Source organism: Haemaphysalis longicornis, unplaced genomic scaffold (genome assembly GCF_048455015.1).
Source record: "Haemaphysalis longicornis isolate Haplotype H1 unplaced genomic scaffold, Haemaphysalis longicornis Haplotype H1 scaffold_12, whole genome shotgun sequence".
Lineage (NCBI taxonomy): Eukaryota > Metazoa > Arthropoda > Arachnida > Ixodida > Ixodidae > Haemaphysalis > Haemaphysalis longicornis.
The window spans coordinates 41,518,052-41,537,511 of record NW_027526225.1 but is presented as its reverse complement, the minus strand read 5'-3'; positions in this window follow the sequence as shown (position 1 = coordinate 41,537,511).

Here is a 19,460-nt window from a genome sequence, read left to right as displayed (position 1 = left end):
AAAAAGCCAAGGTTTCTGTAATTCGCAAAGGTGAGGCTAAAAATGTTGCCTGCAACTACTGGCCAATATCCGTACTTCCTGTTTTTTCCATAGGAGTCGAAAAGATTATTTCCGCCCGCGTAACTACGTTTTTAGAGAAAAATAACACCTTGACAGATTTTCAATTTGGCTTTAGGAAAGGCAAAAGTACAGAAACGGCGCTACTTGCCATAAAGGGGAATGTATTACAAAATATACAAAATATTCTTTATAGTATAGGTGTATTCATTGACCTGAGCAAAGCTTTTGACTGCTTCAATCACGATATCCTCATAAACGAGCTCTCGAATATAGGCATTCGTGGCTCAGCATTATCATTTTTTGATAGTTACCTAAGAAACAGAAGCCAGTGCGTATGTATTCACGACCACAAATCCTCTTTCTTGTCCTTGAATTGTGGAGTGCCTCAGGGAAGTATTTTAGGCCCACTTTTATTTAATGTTTTCATAAATGATGGGGCTGAAATAGATCCCAAAGCACACCTTGTTATGTATGCGGATGATATTACTCTGCTTCTGTCTGGCACCAAATTAGATGATATAATTAATATTTGCAACGAAGTTCTTTCAAAATTATCAAGATGGGCCCAGATAAACGATATGAAAATAAACCCCAGCAAGACTAAGGCTGTCATTTTTTGTGCACGAAATAAAAACGTTAGTCTACAAAATAGCATTTATCTTGAAAATCAACTTGTTGAAATAGTCCATGAACATAAAATACTAGGCGTTCACTTTTCATCAAATTTAAGCTGGAACACCCATATTGATTATATATGCAAGAAACTGGCTCAGGTAAATCGAGTTTTATTTCGTTGTCGTTCCTTAATCCCACTGCAGGCAAAACTACTGATATATTATGCCTTCTTTTATTCACGTTTAACAAACTGCAGCCTAGTATGGGGGACAACAACCACATCCAACATAAATAGACTTACTATCCTTCAAAAAAATTATTCGTCTCATTGATAACATCGACCGAATGCAAACAACAAAAGAGGCCTTTGTTAAATACAATACTGTTCGATATGATAACAAGTACAAATTCCGGCTATTAGATACAATGTATTACGCTTCACCGGTTATTGCAAACTTTCTAAAACAATTAGCTGGATTGCGAAGTCACTACACTAATGTTAATACACGAAATCCAATTTTATGGGCTGTACCTTTATTTCGCACAAACTATAAACTACAGTCATTAACATATAACATTCCAACATTGCTGAATCAGCACAAAAACACAAGGAGCTGCCAAATCATTTCGTGCTGTTACAGGAATGATTGCTTGTTGAGATTAACATCTTTCTTTTTTTTTAAGAGTATGAACAAAAGGTGATTATCATGTGAATTAATTACTACCCTTATCTTACGCGTTCAAAGCGTATTCTTATCTTGCGCACAGTTCCGTTATGATAGAAATATTATCTGGGTTTTTAGTTTTATTTTCATCTTGTACTCTCACATTATTTGCTGTTTATATATTCCTTATTTTTCTCTCTTGCCGTATGGGCATATATGTGTGTGATTTCATGGGATATGTACAAGTATATATGAATATATTATAAAAATGTCCACAAATATATGTACTTATGTGTGCAAATGTAGTTTTATATGCAATACCCAACAAAAAGACCAAGAAATTGCATTATTTGTTATTGTCATTTTTCGCAAACATAGAACACGTGGCGATTTTTTTATTTTTATCGTGGAATGTATTTTGTCTTGTTTCCGTGTCACATGCAAACCGATTGCATACCGTTGTCTGGTGTACCGGTTCCTCGGGCTTTGTCAAGCTGGAAAAGTGGCTTTTACCCGAGGAACCATCCACTTGTGGAAAATAAACTGATTTGATTTGATTTGAAACATCCATGGTCACGAGAAGGCTTTCCGGGGGAATTTCTAGGTTTGATATTTCGCGGAGAAAGTGATCGGTATCCTTAATTTAGGAAGGAAAGCTTGCTGGAATGTCACAAATGAGGTAGGTAATGAAGTTAGAAATTTCTTCCGTTGCAGCGCCGTTGGCTGAGACTATGGGGCAGCGAGGGTGGTTCGCCTTGTGTTTTTTTTTGGGGAGCAGGCAAAAACGCCGCGCTACGCCGTATTTCGGCGACATGGCTCTCATCGTAGCAGGAGTCATATTTTTGTCTGTCAACAGCAATGCCTATGTTTCCTTGATTTAGTTTTGAATTGCAGGAAGAGGATCAGTAAGGACTTCTTCTTAAAAGTTAGTGTCACTTACCTAGCGGAACCCTTCCTGCACTTACGCAGCTTTGTCCAGGACCACTATTGCGCCGCCCTTGTCCGCCGGTTTGATCACGATTTCCCTATCATTTCGCAGCTCCTCCAGGGCTCTTCGCTCCTCGCTACGCAGGTTATCGCGGACCGGCTGGTATTTAGAATACGCTTTAATTATCGAAGGAACGGAAACCAGCGAAACAGGACGCTGGTTTCCCTGGACGCCTTTTTCGCGGGTTTCCGTTCCTTCGATTTGTACCAACTGGCCCAGCGAGCTGCGCTTTAATCATGCCTACACTCTTAATCTGGTTCCATGTAAGTTCCAGTTAAACGGGGCGATCCACATATTTTTATCTGGATCTAAACGAAGAATAACTGCAACGAGAGATATAAGTGGATCTTATCTGGAACTGGGCATTTGTTTTCTTTAGGTTTGTGGTTATTATGTGGAACCGAATAAATGAGGGGATGCGCTGTCGGCCGTTCCAGTTACTGTTCCACTTATGTCCCAGTAAAAATTTTGGACAGTGCTTTTGTATATTTTTTGCTCGTGTCTTGTTCCACATAACTTGTGCGCTGCAGTGAAGTATGCACTTAATCGTGCATTAACTGGAACAATGAACCACATATATATTTGACGCGCTTTGGTGCACAAGCGCACGCACAAGCACTTGCACGGACACGCCCACAGACATAGATACAGACACGAACGCACACCCGCGCACCCACACATACACACACACATGCATGCAGTCACACACGCACACACGCACGCACCACATAAAATTTAATAAACTTCGTCGATATCTATGGAACTGTCTTAGAGCAGTTTACTTATATAAGACGGCTAAGACGTATTTTTAGTGACATTATTTGACAGAAAAAAATATGTCCACTGCTTAACAACACCGTACAAAGCATGAAAGGTGCGAAAAAAGGGTATCTTAGCGAAAATAGAAATTCCACGAACCCCTCTCAGGTTGTCTGCGGCGCTCAAACCGCTTTAGTGAATATCGTCTTTTGCTAATTGCAGACGCGCAGTACGTCTGAAATCACCAATGACTTGAATTTGAGAAGGACCAGATGTCCTCAGGTTCTCCTTCTGCGTTTGGGACAGAGCCGCGGTAGTGCTGAAGAATTCATTGGGCTTTTGTGGATACCTCATAAAGACATATGTATAGTTGTTGAGACTATTGCATGTTCTGCATTTGGTTCACAAAGCGTCGCAGAAACATTGTTTTTTGCTCGCTCAGCCATCAGCTCACGGTGTTGTAGTACGTGCACAATTTTAAGTGCTTTACAGGAACGTATAAATGGCTACAATCTGCTGTAAAATAGGTACTTAGTCCACGTTATTTATGCCCTGATGCGGTATATACATAGTGTTAACCGACTGTGCCGCATTTCACACTGCACGCAGCATGTCACGCATGCAGTTATATATGCTTGGATGTTCGTTAGCATTTTTCGTCTCGTGCATGCTATTAAGGGTGACTCACCTGATCCAATTCATATGGGACTCACTAATTCATGACGCAAATTCATGAGACTTACTAATTCAAAAGCACCATGTACCGATACAAGAAGTTTTACAAATTCACAGAAATGACACTAACGACCCGGTTTGCTTCTTCTAGAAATACAGTAGACCCTCGTTAAGACGAACTTGGTTAAAACGCTGCTCCGTCCACAATGCAATACACATCCGCTTAAGACGAATTTCGGATAATACGAATACATTTTTACGGTCCCATCGGGTTCGTCTTAACGGGAGTCTGCTGTATATCATTTCTTTGCAGTGGTAAAAAAAAAACAAGAAACGCATTTTGGTTTATCCAGTCTTCCCTGGAAGGCGCTAGCGGTCTACCATGTGAGAGTTTTATTTCTTTGTTTATATCTAAAAAAAAATCCCCGCATTTCCCCGAGGGGAAGAATGTGAAAGTGCGAATGCATGAGTTGAATTTGCGCGGTTCGGTAATGTTCGCGAAAGAGAGATCACACACACACACACCACTACAAAGAAAGAAAGATGCATTTATTCACAGACACCTATTTGTGTTGTCGTTGTACTTGATTGCTAGAGCGGATCTGAGCTTTGAAATTTCGTGTCAGTACTCCTTTAAGCAGGTGCATTAGCCCTTCTCACGCCCGATTCTTGGCCAATCCCCCACGTGGGTATGTGCCATGTCAGCGGCCAGGCAGCGTGCGCCCATCTCCCCCCGTTGCCAAGGAAGACGAGGAGATTCCTGGCCAATCCCCCACGTGGGTATGTGCCATGTCAGCGGCCAGGCTGCGCGCGCCCATCTCCACGTGCGCGGACATCGCCGGTGGACGCAGGTTCAGGGTCGCTTAAGAAGTGCATTGCACTTAATAAGCAAAATAGGCCATTGTGAATATCGGTATGTATTTGTAAAACTATTCGTATTGGTGCCCGATGGTTTTTAAGTCCGTTGGTCATGACGTGGTAAGTCCGATAGGAATGCTAACAGGTGAGTCCCTTTTAATTTCCACAAGAAAAACAAAAGCCTCTTTGCAGGGAGCGGTTGACTGGGTGAACGGAACTAAACTTGGACAACTAAATATACCACGTGATACCTGCATTATTTTGTATGTATTATTGATGATGATGATTGTAGGGTGTTAACGCGCCGACGCAACGCAGGCGATGAGGCGCGCCGTAGTGGAGGGCTCCGGATTAATTTTGACCACCTGGGGATCTTTAACGTGCGCCGAGATCTCGTACACACGGGCGTTTTTGCTTTTCGCCTCCATCAGAAAAGCGGCCGCCGCGGCCGGGAATCGAACCCGCGACTTCGTGCTGTATGTATTATTGCTGAAATGGCATTGTATTCCTAATTATGCTGTGCAGTAACGGCAAAAATGCGCAGAGTTAACTTGCTGTTGTTGTGTCTTGTAATAGTAATTGAAGTTCATTGAATGATCCGCCTTCTCCAGCTGCTTCCCCAGTTGCTGTTTTCCTGTAGTATTGGTGTTCAGGAGGGAAAAGGGCTGGGAAACGAGCCGATGTATTACTCGCTAATTAGCTGTAAGTAGCTTTATATAACGTGGGTATCTAAGAGCGTCGCAGTGTATTTTATTGACTACGGAAAGGCTTGTTGTCAAGAAAAGCAGTAAATGAAGCCAAGCCCTTTTGCGTTCATTGTAAACAGTAACGCAGAAACTGTCATCCAAAGTTAAGCTCGGATATCGCACGCACTCACGGCCCTCCGCGAGAAACAACTTTAGCCAGTATTAACGCACTAACGCGGCTATTATCTGAGCTTTGTTTCGACATCAGCGGGCGTAAACGTCCGCTTAGACGCACCCGTTTTGCGAATCAAACAAAAGCCATCACGTGTGCCGAGTTTGTATGAGCTCTTATGGGGGCGCATCGCCAAAGCCTCCGCGAGAACGAAAGTTTGCCGAAGCCATTAGGAAAAGACCGCCACTCCAGTAGCGCATTCCATGCGCATGCGTCAGCAGCAGCACGGCAGAGCTGTTTTTGCGTTGATTCACGGTACAGTGGGGCTGCAACGGGTACGACGACGACGGATGAAAATCGGGGCTGCGTCAACACTTTAAACGACAGCAGCGCTCCCATCTTCCAGGATTCCCTCCGCTAATTTTATGGTCTTCCGCATGCAGAGCCACCAGTGGCATTCCCAAGCGGGTTGCTCAATTGCTCGCACGATGCGCCTGATATGTACTAAAGAAATTCTCGGTCTCGCTGGCGAGAACCGTTAGCGCCGTTAGCAGCTTGATTGGGTCGATTGCGGCGTGCAACTGCGAATTTTTTCATATCCCCGGGCTGTATTTCCTGTTCGACGAAGTGGAGTTTTGCCAGGAGGCGCTAAAAAGGTCAGTGCTCCTTAGTTATGTGCTGGTAACCGTTGTTGTTCAGTGACATCCTTGTTAACTGCGTCCGATAAACATACCGCTTCTCTGCCCGTTATTCGTGTGTCGTCCATGCTTGTGGTCGCGGCGTGTAACATTTTGTGTTGGAGAAACGTTTGCAGCCGTAATTTACCAAAACTTCCGTGTTCGTGGGTCAGAGTCGGCTGGACATTTCTGACTGCGTACGTTAGCCATTGCTATAAGGAAGTTTCTGGTTTGCGCGTTTCATGATTGGATTTTCCCTTACTGTGTGGCTTTGCTTAGTTGTATATTGACGGTTGCTGTGTATCTCTGCGGTAGCGAATCTTCTCGGGTTAGTCGCTCGCGATAATCGCGCGTGCACACGTGTACAACTTCCAAGCAAGTTTGTCGGAGCGTCTGTCCTTAGATTTATTGGTATTTTTGCGTGGTAATTGCGTGGCGCCGCAACTTGCGTGGTAATTGCGGCGTTGTGTTAGTCTGCTGAGTAGAATGCATTTGCTGTGCTTACCAGACCGCGAGTCTTCGACCTTGCCCGTTGCGCGCAAGGTAGACGCTATTTCGAGTTGTGTTGATGTGCTTTCAAGGTGTCATCTTACGTTTATCTGTTCCATGATTCCATGTTTCATGTTTATGTTCCATGTTTCTTCCAATTTCTTTGACCAATTGAGATGATCTATTTTAAATAACATTGCCTGAAGTGTAGAGAAATGGAAGGGGCAGTTGTTGTCTTAGCAGTACCGCAGTAACAAACGTTTCTTTTGTAGAGGGGAAGAAATGTGGAAGCACGCAGCGGGTTTATAGAAAGTGTGCTGCCGTTTCTATGCTGTTAATGTCAGTGGTAACTCCAGACTTCAGGATAATTATCCAATATCCATAATTAGTGGTTGCTACTTCACGAACCGCGTTAGAAATAAGCCACTCTTGCATTTTTATGCCGTCAATGTCGGTGGTAACCCGAGAGTCGAAATAATTTCCGACAACGCTCAGGTGATAAGTTCTTGCATCACTATGTGCCCCCAACATTAACCCATTTCTGTGCTTCCTTGAACTTAGAAAACATACTGCGAAAACAGATTGCTACATTCTGTATTCGATCTGTATAACCTGTCTAGATGGCTGACTGATGGCTGACTGTGAAGACATTTGTCTCTACACTGGTAGTTTGCGACAATTGTTTTCCTTTGTCTGAAGAACAGAAATTAAAACGAATTATTTTCGTTCCCTACATATACCTCTGAAATCATGGCTGTGGCATTCACTGTTGCAGAAGACATCTTCGGCACGCCGAGGCGTCGTCGTGACAAGTGTGGCAGATTATGAATGCATTGTGGAAGTCATAAAGCCACGAAAGAGTGCCTCTTGAGTGTTGCGTATTATACAGACGTTCACCACTCCGCATGGAGCAAGGACAGGTGAGCCTAAAAATGTTCAAATATTTTTATATCTAAAATTGTTTCGCCTGAAAACGTTACCAGGGCTCGTGCTGCAAAATAAATTTTAGCACAACTAATCAGGCATTGTACGAGATCTTGTAGTACTCCCTTCTTTGAGGGAAGCTAAAATTTATGCTTCGATATTTTTATACTGTTTTTATTTTCTAGGAAACAATGGAACAAGGAATGCATACTGCCATTTTCCTGGTTCTTGAAGGTGTGTGTTCACCGTTCTTGAAGGCGTGTGTTCACAAAAAGGGAAACACATGAAAGCCGTTGTACGGGATGAAATCATTGCAGTCTACAAGTAAGTACGCACTCCCAGTTCTGGAACTTTGATAGTCCCTTTTTAGGTAGTTGCAATATACGTAATGGCTTCGGAACACCATTTCAGTGATAACTTGACCTGTAGGTGAAAACGACAGTAAGAGCTTTTGGGAACACGTTGGCAAAACTTTCCTGGAAATGTACTCCGAGGAGGCCCTGCCAGGAACGCCTGCATCTTAATTTTAGTTGGGTAAGTTGGCATTTTAGTTTTGTGGGACTCAATTTATGGTAGTGTTTATTGAATCTGGCATTTTATTTTTGCGGGACTGAATTTGTGGTAGTTTTGTTTGTAGCAAAATCTTACTGTTAAAAATAAATCGTGAGCTCCAATATTGGGAAATACCTTCACATTCAGCCTGTTTCGGATGCTGCAACATGTGGACAAAAAAAACTATTATTTTGCATTCAAGTTTTGCAAACATTTTGCTTTCACATTGAGAGCTGCTGTGAAGCGCACGGCCACGCCCAGTGCGCTTGCTTTCCAGAATTAGAGAACGGCCATTGACAGTCTGTGCTAATATTTTTTGTACATTGTTAGCAGCATTCCCAGAAAAGAAACCAAGAAATCGCTGATATTTCAACCAATTACTGTGCTATAAAAGGGGTATCCTAAGCAACTCACTCATTTAAAGCCATCGTCTAACAAAATTTTCTTCTTCCTTCCTTAAAGGTACATGACGTGGTCCAGTTATTCTCGAGGTCCAGTTATTTTGCGAGAAAAGAAAATGGCAGCGTAAATATTGTCTGCAAGAAACACGTCATGGATTTTCCGCCTGCGTTGTCACATCAAGATGTGGTCATCCTCCTCGCCGTATATTTCATCTTAATCTCCTGAAACTTATGCGACTTTGGAGAGTTCTGGGGATTTTTGCAGAGTTCTTGGCCATTTAACAGTGGTCTGGTGTCATTTAGGTTGAAAGCTCTGTTGAAAGACTTGATGTGGTCACTCTACTTGTGGTTTTAAATTATTGTTTGACGTTGAAGCCTATTCGGAAAGATATGTCGTGGTTCAAATGATTGGTAGATGCAAGCGGCATGTCAATTGCAAAAGTGAAGTCGTGCTTTCCTTTGAAATTTTTTATTATTGGCACAAAGCGCACGCTGCATTTGCAGCTACTCTGTTACTCTGTTAATGTAGTTAATGGCACTGCACTGTAACGTTTCTATTATTCAAGTGCAGCTCGAAATTTTTTTCCATGGCAGTGCTGCTGTTGATGGATGCAAACGTGAGAGTAATTATTTACACAGACGGTTTGGGGCTTTATTAATCAATTTTTGTACTGTGTCTCAGCTGATACCTAAGCCCTAGAAGAATGCGAAATATACATATTTGGCTTGAAAAAGTTGTTTACTTTGGACTAAGTTGCATTTCTTGCTTGTTAGAGGCAGTGCTTTGGTCACAAGCATACTGTCGTCATGATAGTAGGGTTTGTATAGCACGCAACTGTGAATTTTACCTCAGATAAATGTTCCGGCTGGAAAAAATGCTTCCAAGTTCGCTTGGTAAAATTGGTTACCTGTATGTTTCAACGCTACCTGGCTTGGTTATTTGGGTTGTCTGAATTGTTCCTGAGGGAATTAATAACGTCTTTAGAGTTAGGATGCTTGTTAAATTTTAAAATGCATAACATGCTCCGAGCTATCTGGTTTGTAAAATTTTGTAATATTCACATTGGGTGCTATGAGCTTTTTTTGGATAAGTTATTTTAAATAGCTACATATTGTCGGGGAAGCAACGCGGCTTCAGTGAAAGGCTTTTTCAGGGCGCGTATATAGTCGGTTTTGGCTAGAGTTAGCTTGATATTACAGTTAGCTTGATATTGATATATAGTGTATGTTTTAGTTGTCAATAGTGCCACATGCTTCCGGTAAGTTTTTCTGTGCAAAGGTTATATTGTTAGTATTGGCTCCGGTGTTCTTTTCCTACACTCTTGCAGGTCTTGTGATAATCCAGCCGTGTATGGCTTGTATTTTTGGCTTTTCCCTACAATTTAATAGCAAACTGCATATTTTGGAACCGGTATGCGTAAACATGGTATCGCAAGCGCTGTGGGTACTTCCGCATTTGCGGTACCTGATTTCATGTGATAAAACAGCATATTTTATGCTCACTGTTGTGTAATGCTTTTTGAGTTAGTGCGGGGCTAGATGTACAAGTCTGTTTGTGACGCGGTTGCGCTTAAAGCCATCTTTATTACCCATGTTTTTTTAGCAAAAAAGAATGTAAATATTAGCGAAAATAGGAAAATGCCACTTAGATCGTTTTGGCCACTTGATATCGTTTTAGTATTTGATCCTGTACGCTGGTCATTGTCTGCCCAAGTGGAAACAGATATGTCTCCGTATCTCAAATGTACGCAATAATACGAGCGAATAAAATTTGCTTAGTGTTTTGAAAAGCATTGTATCAGTGCTAATAGTTGGTTTGGTATGTATTTTAATGCGAGTCTTGTTTCTTTACATGCAGCCAAAACCCAGAACAGGATGCGGCGGATGAAGCCAAAGTCCGTGTGCCGCTCAAGGTATCTCAGACCAACTTTTATATAGAACTGTGCTCTGATAGGCAACTGTTGGGAACTGTCAGGGACCACACTGCTGCGGCGGTTTCTGTTTTCCAATTGTTGGTATCACTGTGGGCCATATGTCAAGGCCGCGTTAGAATGGTGCTTGCGGTTTCCTTCTGATACCAATGCATCCGCCAGCCTGGCAAATGCCCTCAGTTTATACCAACAGGAAAGCAGATATATTGGAAAAGTGGAGTCCCATAGACAGCTTCTCAATGTCTACCGGAACACCGTTTTATATAAAGAGCTGGTCTGAAGGTACCTGGAACGGCGCACCGGATAAATCCATAATCATTTTACGTGGATCAGTGTTCCAGTAACTTACACTACCCGTTTATTTGGAACAGTGATCCGTATACTTTTATTTGGAACGCCGATCCAGATAATTTAGCTGCAAAAATATGTGGTGCACTGTTCCACTTACATTTTCAGGGTATGTGGAACACGGTTCCAAATATATAAGTGGAACTTTTTTGCAAAAAAGTTCCAGTTACTAAGTGGATCTTATGTGGATCCTGATTAAGAGTGTATTTGTACCTGCGGATATGTACAAGTTCGCATGTTTGTTCCGTTGTTCGTTTGGTGTCCGAGATTTGTCCGATAACATGGGCACGCTGTTTTAACTCCCTGTATTCTTTTCATGGAAGTACTCCCTTCAGTGCAGGTTCGGGAAAACACATCAAGGGAAAACACACAGTTGAAATTCATCGAATTTATCAGAGGTTCGACAAAAAGTTGCGCCTTTAGAATGTAGGGTTTTTTGGGTCTCCGAAAGCGTTTCGCAGGAGAGGTTAACCATATTCGGTGGTGGTGTTTTTGACCTTTTCATCGATGGGTGAGAGAATAACCACGTTAGTTTTGTTTTAACCTATTCAGCGATGGGTGAGAGATTATCCATGTTAGTTGTTTGTGTTTTGACCTTTCCAACTACGGGTGCGCGCTCAGTGCGAGGAGCTGCTTGGGCGAGGTCCACGTTATCCCGCTGTAATTGTTCTGTTTCCTCTGCGATATATCGTTTTTTTTTCCTTCGGCCTCATATGTGTTCAATGGCTCTATTTCTGATTGAGGAAGCTCAGCCTGCCGGCGCTGCAGGGGCTTCTCATCCCTCAACTCCGTAGCCTGGCGTGTACTGTACTCAACCGCTATATTAGTTAGTCAGAGAGAGGCGTTAGACAGCGTTTCCTCTCACCTTTTTTTCTCGTACTCGTAAATGTTGTCACGGAGTTCGTGCACCCCGCACTAAGACCCTTTGGTGCTAATTGGGATGAAATACACGCGGACAAATGGGAGCATGAAGTTCCAAGCGTACCTTCTTTTCAATTAATTTTCTAATCGAAAGAAATTCGGGGAACCATGTCTGTTTGGGGTGGGCCATACCTGTCTGTGCCGGCAGTCACTCGGACACTGGAGGTCCGCGGGATGTCGCTGCGTCATCCGGCGGCGACGTGGTGTTCTGTCGAAGAGTGTCCCGCCTGGTCGGCAACCGGCCCGATGGTGCGAGCACTTTGTCAGACCCACCGCCCATCGCACCAGCATCATTGCGCGAAGTCGGCATCTTGCGGCTCCAGAGCGCTGGCCGCCAACTCAGCGGCACCGGAAAGGCTGGGCGAGCAGTCCGACACCTTCAAAACTTGGGTGGAGGCCGTCCAAGGCGAGGAAGCGTCTGAGTGGCAGCTCGTCAAAGGCATGGCAGATGAAGCGCACACAGGGTCCAAGCTTGTTTTCGTGGCATAACCGGCGCACGATGTCGTTGTGGCGGCTCAGCGCCTGGTTGAACCACCACACGAAGCGGTGGTTGTTGCCCCTGTGGCGGCGGTTGGGTGCTCGTGGAAGAGGAAGGCCCGGGCGCATCTCGTGAATACGGTACAGCATACGAAGCAATGCAGCGAGGGAAGCGAAAACGCCGTTCCTCGCAATGTCCGAGCTCCCGACATGAATGATGAGATTCTCCACGCCGCGAGTTAGGTACTCAAGCATTGCCGGTACGCGGTCGTACAGCGCGCCACCGTATGAGATCAACGTCGGGGCTCCAAGTTCACTAGGGCAAAAGTGTTCATGAACATATTCTATCATCGAGTCCCCGACCACCACACATTTAATTGAAAACTTCGGGAATCTTAGGGACAGACCCCCGGTCGTAGGGTTTCTGGCAGCCATGATACAATATTGCTCGGGTTTCTCCTTCCACGGGTCAGTTCAGCATAGAGCATAGTGAGGGAGACGATACCATTTGTCACGTTTCTTACTTTATTCCGAACAGTTTCTTAAGCAGAACTTCCTTCATCAGGGGTTCTAGTGGCATGACTACAAAACGTCTATACACCCGTTGCATACGCGGGACTCCTTTTCTTCTCACCATCGTAAAGAAAGAAGCACCCTTGGGGAAATTGAAGCAGAGAGAGAAGTACGTAGCAACAACATTTCATAACTATACAGCAGTGGCAACGCAAGGTGCAGAGAGAGGGGATAAAAAGAAAATAGACCGTGGCCAGTGGGAAGCAGCCGCAATCGCGACGTTGACGGAGGCAGAACCGGACGCATAAAGCACAACCGATGCATGTACACACAAATCACCGCGCATTGAGTTGGGAGAGGAATGGTAAAAAATTGTAGGCCCGAGCGGGAAAGCGCTAAACGGTTATTATACAAAGAACGAAAAAGAATTACCAAAAGACACTTGTTGAGCTACGCTTTGAGAAAGTTGTTAGACCTGAAGAGAAGTGCCACATTGCGCACGGTGGGCTTCAAAAAGCTCTAGAAAAAGGCGAACATAGAAAAAAAAATGGGGACGGAGGCGTCGGGTACGGGGGAGCACAGGGGTGGACATTGAGACACGTAAAGCCCGCCGCAAAACCGCAACGGCCCCTCCCTCCGTCCCTCGCCCTGGTACGAGAAGTCCATAGTATCCAAACGCCGCCCGGATAGGGGGGTCATCAGCAAATATATATATATATATATATATATAAGAGAAGAAAAACTTCGAACAAGGTAAAAGCACGATTGTGGCCTACGTTTCAGCAAAGAGAACTTGCTTTCCTCAGGGCAATCTCTCGCCTGGCAGGCAGGGACCCTAGCAGCCCCCCTAAACTACTGACTCCAAGCAAAAAAGTGTCACCCCGGAGGTCTGCTCGGAACAAACACAAATGACTACCACCGAGTAGGCCGTATGCTCCAACCCCTAAATCCCGCTCTTTCCTCAAAGCTCGAAAACTAGCCGGGAAACAAACCAACTACAGATTTCATCTAAAAACGTACTCCTTGTATCTCCAAAGCAAAAAGATCCCCAAAGGCCTCCGCCTAAAAGTTAGATGTGCCCTTGGTGAGCTCCCTCCTGAACTAGCTGCCAGGTGGCAAGATATTCTGAATAATGCTTCTCTTTCCCTCCTAGAAATTCTTAGAGAACACTGTACTAGCCAACTCAGCCTCTTCAACGACCAGATTGAAGCTCTTCCACTAACCGAGCAGGAGAAACTAGATCTCAATATTTTCATAAATCGTAAGGAAAATGATCTTAGCAATAAGCAAGCGGTTAAGTTTCAGCGTGACCAACTTCCCTCGCAAAATGCAGCATGTACTGTAAGAGATCAGCCTCTCAATAGCCGCGACTATGAAGTACTAGGTCATGTAATGTCCCCCCTCGATACAGAGATCGCTTTATTAGAACCTCGTCCCCCAGCCCATAATCCTATAGAAAAAACGAGCTCTCTCGCTACCTGCCCCAGCAACGTTATTGACATTTCCAAAACACTAACGGCCGACGAAAAAGGTATCCTAGAACGAGGTCTAACTTTCTGTCCCACAAATAACAGTGTGAATGAATACGAGTTACACAAAGATCTCACTGAATTTTCTCAGAGAATGAGACTAAGCGAGTTTTTTTCGGAGAAGCAGGACCAACCTGACATTAACGAACGCACCCTCCACCCTCCTAGCACTTGGACTCCAGATTTAGATCAATCTCCAGAATTGGATCTGTACTTAAAATCAGTATCAAGAGAAATTTTGGCAACAACTAAGCGATCAAACAAGCGCAAGAACCTAACTCCGTCGGAAGAAGTGACCCTGAATTGCCTATCAGCCAGAACCGACATAGTCATAAAGCCAGCCGACAAAGGTGGTAGTGTAGTTGTTTTACCTATGGGAAAATACAAAGATGAAGCTTATAGGCAGCTCAATAACCCTTGCCACTACAAGCCCTTAGATAACGATCCGAGCCAGGAATACAGCCTAAAAATCCTTCAGACCCTCACAGATCTACGATCTAGAGAATTAATAACGACTACTGACTTAAATTTCATGAAACCGAATAATAAGCATGCAGGACGTTTTTACCTCCTCCCAAAAGTCCATAAAGTCCCCGTAGACTTATTGTTCACTGCCGACATTCCTGGCAGACCCATAGTTTCGAATAACAATACCCCAACCGAAGCACTATCTCTGTTTCTGAATCATCACCTATCCGACATTCGGCTCTTCTTCCTTCGTTCGTTCAGGACACCCCCCACTTCCTCCGCATAATAGAAGAGATAAATATGGGCGGGCGCCTACCCAGTGGAACCCTCCTTGTTACTCTTGACGTTGCTGCATTGTATACAAACATTCCGTTCTCCGAAGGAATTGAAGCGATTTCAAAATCTCTATCAGTTAACCCGCAACAACATGCACCAGAAGTGTACATAACTTTGTTAAAATTAGTTCTAACTCTCAATTATTTTGAATTTGACTCTTCTTACTTTTTGCAAGTTTTTGGAACTAGCATGGGTACTCCATTCGCACCGACCTATGCCAACATTTTCATGGGGCAACTTGAAGCTACCCTATTAAGCTCTTTTCCGCATAAACCTCAGGTTTACCTCCGCTACATAGACGACATCTTTATGATTTGGGAACATGGTCGTGCGACTCTAGAAACGTTTATATCCCATCTCAATTCTTCGCATTCGACTATTAAATTCTCCTGCCAGTATACTGAAAAAGAAGTGAACTTCCTAGATACTACCGTCATTCTAGACAACGGTAAACTTAAAACCACGCTTTTTAGAAAGCCAACAGACAGGCAGCAGTACCTAGATTATAAAAGCCATCACCCCAGACACTGCAAACAAGGGATCTTTGTAGGACAAGCCACCAGGCTTAGAAGAGTATGCAGTGATGACAGTGACTACGTAGAGCACCTAGACGAACTAAAGGCCACCCTTATGAACAGGAACCACCCCGAAAGCTCGCTCGATCAGGCGTACCAACGTGTGTCTAATCTCAAAAGGGATGACGTTCTCAAGAAACAGCGGCAAAACGAAAGCGCCAGGCCACCTGCCCTAATAACTAAATTTTCAAACGCCCTCCCAAACGTAAACAATATACTGCGGAAGTACTACCCCATTTTAGCCAGTAATGACCGACTTAAAAAGACTTTCCCGGAAGCACCAAGGGTTACCTACCGGAGAAACAGGAATCTAAAAGATATTTTAGTCCATGCTAAAACAGGGCCTTCAAAGCAACCAGTCATAGCCAGCTGCTCCCGTCCCAGATGCAAGACTTGTAGGCACCTGCAAACAGACTGCGTTGTAAAAAGCACAGCCAGTAATTATGTCCACAAGATTAATTCAAGTTTTACGTGCACTTCATCCAACATTGTGTATATGTTGGAATGCTCAATGTGCCACAAACAGTATATAGGCGAAACGAGCCAACCTATGAGCCTACGACTTAATGGTCACCGGGCAGATACTCTTAGCAAATCCTCCATAGCTGTAGCGCAGCATTTCAACCAACCAGGCCACAATTTTGATGACCTTAAGTTATATATACTTCAGTCAAATTTTAAGTCCCCTAGGGACAGGAAATACCGAGAATCCTACTTAATTCACAAATTCAACTCCATGGAACCTGCTGGAATTAATGCGTCTAAGGGAAACTTGGAATCCTTGCGATATTCACCGGGAATACAGCATTAGGCATTTTCGTGCATATTCCTCATCCAAAGACTATGACCGTTCACTCTGCTCTGTACCTGGTCACCTAATTTCTTTTTCTTTTTTTTCATTCCTTAGTGTCTAGCTTAATACTCGCCCTCATGCCTCCAACCTTTGCTTTTGGAATTCAATTTTATTTATTTAATTTCTCTCTTTTTTTTACTCCGCGTGGTCTTGTGCCCCGTACGTCACTCTAACTTTATCTTTTCGTTTTTGAGTTTCAGGACAGGCCTGTACCAGGAATGTTGCCGTGGGTGACACGTGCCATTTCAGCTGCCGGGCCATTGCTTTTTCTTTTGTGTGTGGGTTTATGTGGTTTCCCTCCCTGTTTTTTTTCTCCTTTTTTATTTTTTTTCTTGACCTAGTTAGTTTTCCCCCGTCTCTATCTTTTCTTTTGACCTGAGGCTTGCAGATAGTTTCTGATAAGGACCCCACCCTTACCGCCTGGTCTGCTTCCGGCGGTTCTGAGATCCTTTTCCTATACCCCGCGGCGGGTCAATAAGCACCCTCTCATCCTTTCTGTCCAAAAATTCCACGAATATCAACCACCAGCTGACTTCCGTGTGACCTACTTCGCGGCTTAAACTAGACAACCTTCTTGGCCCCTCAATCTCTCCCCCGACACACTCCGAAACCAATCAGCTTGCTCAATTTCCCTTCCATCTTTCCCTCTCCTTTCACCTGGGGTCCTACCCCTATATAAACCCTGCCTGCCAGGCGAAAGATTGCCCTGAGGAAAGCAAGTTCTCTTTGCTGAAACGTAGGCCACAATCGTGCTTTTACCTTGTTCGAAGTTTTTCTTCTCTTGTGTTCTCTACCTATATATATATATATATATATATATATATATGTATATAGTATCAAAAGGTAGAGTCCGAAGGACGTCTCAAAAAACAAAAAAAAAAAGGTTTGCTGACGTTTTGACCGAGGGGCCAGTCTTCATTGGAGTCATCATCATCATCACCAGACTGTCTAAATAGAGTGAACTAGAATAAGGGAGTGTCCCGAGCGGCGGCGCCGAGCCGCTCCGGTTGGCGTCGACACCGCGAGGTGGCGCGACTGCGCCCTTTCGCAGCTGGTCTGGCGCAGTGAGACTACGCGTCTGGCCTTGCACTATCATGTTCTCGCGTTCTCTTTCGGCTTTCAAAGGCATTCAGAAGCTAAGCAAGATTCTAAACGGCCAAATGTAATTTTCGCTTTACTTACTGCTGCTCCAGGTCGAGCACAAGACCTGTGACCTCGATGTGGTGAGCCGTTATGGTTGCAGGCACTTTAGTTCCGCTATCCACGATTTTGATTCACCCCGAGCTTTATATCTGGCGCGGGTGCTTCTGAATGTCAATGAACTGTCACCTGTGTTCTCCGCAACCCGCTGAATACTGCCTGGCGATTGACAATTAAATACTTTTTGCGAACTGGCAGGTGTTCAGCATGGACTGTTAGTCCCTGCAGAGGGCAGAGCATCGCGGTCCTAAAAACACGTCATTGCTCGTATAGCAGCATTTATGAGCGACAATTTTTTTAGCCGAGGTGTTGCAGTAAACTCTGATGTATTATTCGGCGCATGTGCGCAAATAAGCACGTTGACCCCCCTCACCCCCAATCTTCTAAAAGGAAGATTAGACTCGCCGCATAGCACAAAAACGAAACTAACTGCTGCTTGCTTGCCAATATGGTATGGAGTCTTTACTATTTTTCACAGATCAAGGAAAAAGAACAGTAACTAATGTTAACACTTACATGCAATGCTACATGTTAAGCAAAGTTTTGTACAGCTATATAATGACCCAGCTTCACCTTTTTCAGACCCGATTACAATTTTTATAATATACATACACTGAACGAGATAGAACAGATTACCTTTCAGTGTGCTGTCATGTTTATTTCGCAATTTAGTCCAGTACTACGGGCATTTACCTAGTTTAGCAAACTTTGCAGATTGCGTCTTTTTGCATTGCTTCTGTTGATGCTTTTGATGTAGAAGTGAATGCGGGTCGTGAGGTAAAACGCACCTCTGCCGCAACAGCCTTACAATGATCACTGCACCCAAGTTCCCACTGCTGCTTAGCCTTCACCACACTCAAAATGTCAAGGATATGCTATCCCAATGAAGCTCAAGAACACTGAAGCATTCAGTGAACGCGTTCTCCATGTTTAGCACAAACCGGTGCAGAACAGCCTGTACACAAAGTGGAGCTCGCACACTGCAGCCGACGATTCTGTGAGGGGCTTGTCCTAATAGTTACAAATACGTTTGCCCATTCAGTCAGAATGCATCTGTTATTTCCCACACAATTCGACGCACAATGTAAATTCTGTACTCAACCAGGCACTCTATGGCACATAATATGGGAGTGCGTCAAGAACCCAGACCTCCCACCTCCTTTTCCTTCCCCTACTCCTGAGCAGTGGGACATACTGCGTTCCAGCTCCCTTTCTCAAGATCAACTTCTGCTGGTCGAGAGGGCCAGTCGAGCCGGGACGGCACATGGTTACCTGAAATGAGGAACCACCCCACCTAAAAGCTCGATAAAAAAAAAACTTTGTCTCTCTCTCCTGCCGGCGCAAATTGCGCTTCCACTTTTTTCGAACCTCTTCGTCTCTTGGGGCGGCGAACAAATACGCCTTTGGAGCGCCCTGATAGCCGGCGTGACAGCCTGGTCAAAACAGTGCGCATCAGTTCTTCTTTTCGCCATCTTCCTCACATGCTGGCCCTTGACGAAATGCACTCCCTCACTGTTTTAAAAAACACGTCAGAACCTCCGCACCGATTCCACCGAACGCACATGCACCCACCGCCTTCCAAGTTCTACGTTTCGTCCGGTCTGAGGGCTGCGGCGACAGCGCGGGCGCGGCTAACCGGCTGCGAGATCGTGCACGAGCGCCGCTAGCCACCCTAGCGGTGGTCGACGGCGTGCGGCACGCCGAAAGCAACGCCGTCTCCGCCCGCTCGGGCCACTCCCCTATTCTAGTTCACTCTAGTCTAAACCCACTTCAGGGCAAATGCCTCTC